This window comes from Anolis carolinensis, chromosome 4, assembly GCF_035594765.1.
Source record: "Anolis carolinensis isolate JA03-04 chromosome 4, rAnoCar3.1.pri, whole genome shotgun sequence".
NCBI lineage: Eukaryota > Metazoa > Chordata > Lepidosauria > Squamata > Dactyloidae > Anolis > Anolis carolinensis.
In genome coordinates, this window is record NC_085844.1 from 69,596,537 (window position 1) to 69,604,094 (window position 7,558).

Genomic DNA, 7,558 nt, shown 5'->3' on the forward strand with positions numbered 1-7,558 from the left:
TTCTGTTAGCCAACTACTCTTCACAGCTATCCAACTACCCACAATCTTTCCTGCAACTACTTTAATAGGAGTATCAACCCATTTCTGCATGTCATGTACAAGCTATTGGGCAGTAGGCTTGGGAAGCACAGACAGGACAACTACATACATGTAACTTCAGAACTGAGTGTGAAACTGCCATTCTGAGTCGTTGTTCAAGAGTGGATTAAGATTCCTTAATCATAATTCATAATTCCTTTTAACTTGCTTCTGAATGACAAAAATCTTGAGATTGGACTGCCAATTACTGAGATTCATTAAAAGCTGGGAGCTTCCATATCAGTGGTGTTTTAAATCTAGAACTGTAAAGGTGCTGTCCCAGGTGCTGAAACCCATATCTGATATAGGCTCAGCACTTGAGAGAGCTCCTCTGTAGTTCAGATTATAACTCGGAATTCACTTGCTACCTGTCCTGTTTTGTCTTTCAAGAGCCTTAAAACACTATGGTAAGTAAATGAAAACTGCTTTACTTCAGCAAACCATAAAGTACAGCACACTCAGTGGAATAATGCAAAAAGAAGCAAGGAAGTCTTAGGGTAAACGTAGTTCTTAGTCTCTGTTAAATTCCCAAATCAAATAGCAGTCTTATTTCAGACAAAGAAACAGCAATAAAACCTTAGGAGCATTTTCCGAGATGCATACTTGAAGCAGGCACAAAGTGAGCGAAGAGTCTGTTTGTTACCAGCAAGAGCTGGCTGCACCTGCTTCTGCTTTATAGCCCTGAGTCCTCTCCCAGCTGTTAGGGCAGTTCCTAATTACTCAGCTGCATTTCTGGCAGCTATTCTAGCTGAATGACGTCTCTGCTCTGTTTCCTTTCGCCCCTCCTGAAATGTGGGTACTTGCAAAATCTCCTCCTCAGATTCCAACTCACCTTCAGATTCATGAACACTTTCCTGCTCCCCTTCCTCTTCTGAAGAAGAGGAATCCCTAACACTACCCAACTGACATAAAAGCTACTAGCAACCATTTGCTAGGGTTCAAAATTTCATCACTCTGCTGGCAGGTGGGGATCTATTCATGTTATAGTGGCTTAGACATTTTGCACTTAACCATCTCAACCTGTTGGAACAAATCCAGCAGTTTTTTATGGCACTGACTTCAGCACAATTTGTGCTGTTCCCGAAGAAAAATATACCTTAATCACTTAAGGTGCAAGCTTTTTTGTATTCGCTCAGAACAATTCTTGACTTCAATGATAATTACTTTCAGCTACATGCATTTAGGATTACAGTCATAGTGTAATCCGTAAAGCAAGTGGAATTGTATGAACACAACCTCACAATCTCATAAGTCTCTTTGGGTCTTGCCAGGGGATCCCAAAAGGTCATAATTTGTAACAAATCCCAAACTCTGAACATTATTATACCCAAATCACACTCAGTTCACCCCCCCCCCCACAAAATATGATCTCTGAAATTCCCCTGAATTAAAAAAAAAGTTTCAGCCATATCCAGTGTTTGGAGATCTAGGATTTACAGGAATAGTTAAGCAATATGACCAGTGGTGTTTCATGCCTTTGGGGCTTCCAAGTAGACAGCTGGGTCACCAGGGACAAAGGCATCAACAGAGGTGGCATCAATGTCATCATACCCTCTCAAATTTCACAGATAAGAACAAGGTTGCATGCATCCAAGCAACATCAAAGTGTTTCCAAGACAATAAAAGTAGTTTAATTAGATGCAGCCTTTTGCTTTTGTCCGAGTCTACTGGAAAGTATAAGACTCTACTGACTTCTCTCCTCTCCACCTTGCTGAATTGAGTTCAAACTTTTCCTGAACTTTCAACTCGGTTTGTAACAACTCAAGTAATCTGAGGACACAGACAAAGGAGCTAAAAAATGAGATGACATTCTTTGGGGCAGTCACTGCCAAATTAGGACAAATGGAAGGTATGCATTTACTATCTAGGAAATGTACTTCCTTGCATATACTTTGTACCACTTTGGGAGGGGAGTTCCCTATCTGCCCAGACAGAAGGATGACTCCTGTGGATGATTCCACCCAGAGAGCCATGTTTGAAAGTCAAAATTAATTTTAATTACAGTTGACTTTAAGTTGAGAAATCAGTTTAAACATTTTGTAATAAAATGAGGCAATCTCATAATTTTCATTATTTTCAGATTAAAACTTCACAGGGATTCTCAGCACTTTTATCTGTATTGACTGTATGTGTTGTAAACATTATGTATTTTCATAAACATTTAATGAGAACTAACTGTGAGAGAGGAAAAACATTTTCTCTTTATATTTTATGTGAAGTAATTCTAATACACCATATGGTAACACAAATGCTTACATAACGTGCTAACTTAATTGGAAAGGATTTAGAAAACAATTTAGAATGCAGGCCAGCTGCCTGATGGAAGGGATTGCAAAACCCAGCAGCTGACACTAACTCTGGCACAAATATAAAAGCTGGTCCTGAGGATGCCTGCCATAGATGTGGGAGAAATGCCAGGAGAGAATGCTTCTGGAACATGGCCATACAGCCCAGAAAACTCACAACAACCCAGTGATTCTGGACATGAAAGCCTTTGACTACACACAGAGCATAGTCTTATCTATACAGGCAGTTCCCAAGTTATGAACAAGATAGGTTCCCTAGTTTTGTTCTTAAGTTGAATTAGTATGTGAATTAGAACAGGTACATTTTAAAAGTGTAAATGTGGCTGCTTTTGGAAACAAGGATTGTTGATAAAGCTTCAGCAGAGACACCTTTTTTCCATGATAACTTTTCCAGTGGTTAATTTCCCTTCCAAGGGGTAGATTTCTTTCACTTCCTGTTGTCTTACCTCTGTTCTTTGTAAGTCAGATGTTTGCAATTTAGAGACTGCAGGTATGGATAATGATATGTCTTCAAGTCACCTGTTTAACCCAGCTAAATACATATTTAGTCAGAAGGGGGCGCTCAATGCTATGCCTATATTGAAATTGCTTTTAAAACCAAGCGTGTTTGTATCATTGTTACAAAGCTATGCTATTCTCAGATAGAGACAATTCCAGTCTCAAGAGACATAATAATAATAATAATAATAATCATCATCATCATCATCATCATCATCATCATCATCATCTTTATTTATATCCCACCACCATCTCCCTGAAGGGACTTGGGGGAAAAAACAGTACAAAAGTATAAAACAAATCACATAAAATTGTAACAACCCCCATCAACACATATAGCATAAATTCAAAATAATACAATTTTAAAACAACAGTAGATAAAACTAACTGCTGTCAATTCACAAAGTGCCAAGTGTCAGCTTCATATGGGCCTATTCAGTCTACTCAAGGTCAAAGGCCTGTCTGAACATAAAGCTCTGCTGAACTTTTTCTAATCTTCTATTTTTTAGGGCTTTAAAAAAACAGCTCACTCCTCGTTTGGGGCAGGGGGCTTCATAAATCAACATGAAGCAGAGTTTAAAAAATAGTTTTGGACTACATTTACCAGAATCCTCCAGCCAGAGTAGCAGGTGTTTTCTCATGTTGGAAACAAAAGAGCTTTGAATCCTTCAAAAACTGCATTTTCAAAGAAGAGAGAGAGAAATCCAGGTTGTACTCTAAACCACTGACCCAGTTCCACGGGCTACAGACTGAACTGTAAATGTAATTTGTGCTTTTTAAGCAGGATAGATATTCTTTAATTACTCAGAATAAAATGTAAAGGTTATAGAATGTTTGCCAAAGTATTAATATTTAGCCTAGGTTTCTAGGATAATTTACACCGCTAGGGGAGTGAAGCAAGGTTGTGCTGCCACTGGTATATCAAACATTTGATCACAGAATTGCACAACATGTAAGCCTTCTTGTGTCAAACCTGAAATTATTGCATTATGCTAATACTACAGTTCTGCTGTTGTCCTTGGTTTGCAGAGGACTCTGATAGCTTTTGTGAAATGCTTGGGCAATACATCAGAATCACAGCCAGTGTATTCACCAAGTCAGTTTGAGCAGGACTGGCACAAATCATTTTAAAACAAACATTTTTGTAAAAAATAGTTTTCTATCAGCTAAGTCTACTGGTGTCCTTTTATTAAATGTAGCATATTAAGTAAATATGAGTAAAAGGTAAAGGTTTCCCCTGACGTTAAATCCAGTCGTGTCCGACTCTGGGGGTTGATGCTCATCTCCATTTCTAAGCCGAAGAGCTGGCGTTGTCCGTAGACACCTCCAAGGTCATGTGGCCGACATGACTGCATGGAGCGCCATTACCTTCCCGCTGGAGCAGTACCTATTGATCTACTCACATTTGCATGTTTTCGAACTGCTAGTTTGGCATAAGCTGGAGCTAACAGTGGGCGCTCACTTCGCTCCCCGGGTTTGAACCTGGGACCTTTCGGTCTGCAAGTTCAGCAGCTCAGCACTTTAACACACTGAGCCACCGGAGGCTCCAGTAAATATGAGAGGTCAGCCTAAATACATGAAATATACCAGGTCCCACCTGGTCTTGGAATTTAAGGGTTAGTCCTGATTAGTACTTGGATAGGAGCCTGCCAACAAATACCAAATGCTGTAGGTTATATTTCAAAGGAGGGGACTGGCAGACACCTGCGTATTCCTTGCTTTAAAAAAAAAAGAAACCTGTGAAATCCATGGAGACATCATAAATTGAAAAGCAACTTTTTTTTTCCATGTCAGGACCAACCGGAGTTGCTTCTGGAATGAGAGAATTGGCCGTCTGCAAGGACGTTGCCCAGGGGACGCCCAGATGTTTTGTTGTTTTACCATCCTTGTAGGAGGCTTCTCTCATGTCCCCGCATGGAGTTGGAGCTGATAGAGGGAGCTCATCCGCACTCTCCCCGGGTGGGATTCGAACCTGGAAGTTTTCAGGTCAGCAACCCAACCCAACCTTCAAGTCACGAGGCAACTTGAAGACACACACATTTTCCAAGTAAGAAACTTCAAGTGATGTTCTATGCATGTCTACTCAGACATAAACCAAGTGTACTTCAGTGGAACTCACTCTCATTATACGAACCACCCTTTTTGAACCACCACAAAGAATAAGATCTTCTGGGGAGGCCGTGCTCTCGGTCCCACCACCATCACAAGCGCATTTGGTGGGGACAAGAGAGAGGGCCTTCTCAGTGATTGCCCCTCGGCTATGGAACTACCTTCCTGGGGAGATTAAATCATCTCCCTCCCTCCTGTCCTTCAGAAAGATGGTAAAGACCTGGCTGTGGGACAAAGCCTTTGGGGCAGTGCAATGGGGCAATAATAGGAAACCTACTCCACTGGAGCCAGCATAGTGCCCTGAGTTAGTTTAAACAGCTGTTTTTGAAGTAGATATAACTGATTTTAATGTTTGTGTATATTTATAATTATTTTATGGTTCGGCATGGAATGCTTGCCGTATATATGTTGTGCTCCGCCCTGAGTCCCCTTCGGGGTAAGGACAGAATATAAATGTTTTAAATAAATAAATAATTATAAATAATTATATATACCATACTGTCTACCAATGACATTGATTTATACTTTCTAGAAAACTCCAGCCAGCATAGTCAGTAGCATGACGATGGGTGGATTCTGGGAGTTTGGGATCAAAATGTAACTTTTAGAACTACTAGAAAATATATTGATTCAAGGTGGGTGTGGATATTTGCCACTCCACCTCAAGAAGCTGAATATAGTAGTAAAAATGTGCATTGGAAATATAATCTAACAATACCTGGAGGGCCAGAACCTGCCCAGAATTAGAGCTCAAGCAGGACAATAAATTAATAAAGCTGGCCAGTATACTGGTAACATTGCTTCAGAACAGTATGCAATTTTAATAAATACTTTCAATGGTGCATGTCTTTGCTGGTATTGTCTATGGCAAGGCCTTTCCATCTTGTGGCAAATCTCCTATCCCAAATTCCGAAATTGTGTTCTTAGTTATGCAGCAAGCAGAACAATGTGTTTACACAGTGGTTCCAACTGTACAAGCTTGTGGATCAAGAGCTTTGCACAACAGTTTATGTTCTGAACTAGGGTCTAACCAAACACAAAATTAGCCACTCTTTGCTCAAGAAAACAGGTTGTAGCTGAAAGGTTTGTCTGCTTGAAACAAGGAACCTATCATTCCGAGTCATTCTGACTGAACATCGTACTGGGGCAGGATCAATCATGCCTCAATTTAAAAATGTCAATGGTTATCATGAGTAGAATAGTATTCTCAACAATAGGAACATATTTTCAGATAGGTAACTTTCATATACACATATTATGTTTTAAATACTTATTCGCTTATTTTTAATGAGGGGCCCCTGGTGGCACAGTGCATTAAAGTGCTGAGTTGCTGAACTTGTGGACCAAAAGGTGCCAGGTTCAAATCCCGGGAGCGGAATGAGCACCCACTGTTAGCCCCAGCTCCTGCCAACCTAGCAGTTCGAAAACATGCAAATGTGAGTAGATCAATAGGTATCTCTCCGGCAGGAAGGTAACGGCGCTCCATGCAGTCATGCCGGCCACATGACCTTGGAGGTGTCTACGGACAATGCCGGCTTTTCGGCTTAGAAATGGAGATGAGCATCAACCCCCAGTCGGTCACGACTGGACTTAACGTCAGGGGAAAACATTTACCTTTACCTTATTTTTAATGAGCTGAACCAGACTTTTCACACATCTGAGATGGTATTACTGAAATTGTCATGTTGATGATGTATCTAACTAAAAGTTTCCACGTGCTCAGTGTTTCATAAGCTTACCTTTTTTAGACCACCACATCTCAAATGTCTATAAGGCATGCTACTTTAGGGAACATTTTGTATTATATTATATTATATTATTATAACTGCCTTTGATAACATAAAGATGTGTCTGTTTAATCCTGAGTTCATTGTAATAATCTTCTCTAACTTTTGTTCTTAGTTGTCTCCTTTGTATTACGTTGTAAGCAGCTTTGAACCCAAGTCCCAAGAAAAAAGGTGGGATAAAAGTGAAATGAAATAATCTGCATTTTAAGTGACTATATTTTCATATTACAGTCTCTATATAGAATATTTGGAGGATATTCAATTGAAAAGTAAATTTAATTTACAACAGCAATAGATTTTCTTGTTAAAAAGAAAAAGGAATATTTTTAAGATAAATATTTCAATTCCTATTACATCATACTTAATTTAAAATGGCTGCCAAAGCATAGCTGGATTGAAATTTGAAAATCACAATCCATTTCAATTTACAGCTGTATGCAGGATTCTAACCATAAGTGATATAAATACCGTCAATATAATTGGTATTTAAATTACATTTCTAAAGATTCCCAAGAGGAGTAGATTTGTGTCTTGCAGTGGAATGAGCATTTAGATCAGCATCATGGTTATTAGTCTAAATTAGAGTAGAGCCACTGAAAAAAGAAAAGTGAATCAACAGGGCCGGGCTGTGGCGCAGCTGGCTAGTAACCAGCTGCAATAAATCACTACTGACCGAGAGGTCATGAGTTCGAAGCCCGGGTCAGGTTAAGCCCCCGACCATTAAATAGCCCGGCTTGCTGTTGACCTATGCAGCTCCGAAAGACAGTTGCATCTGTCAAT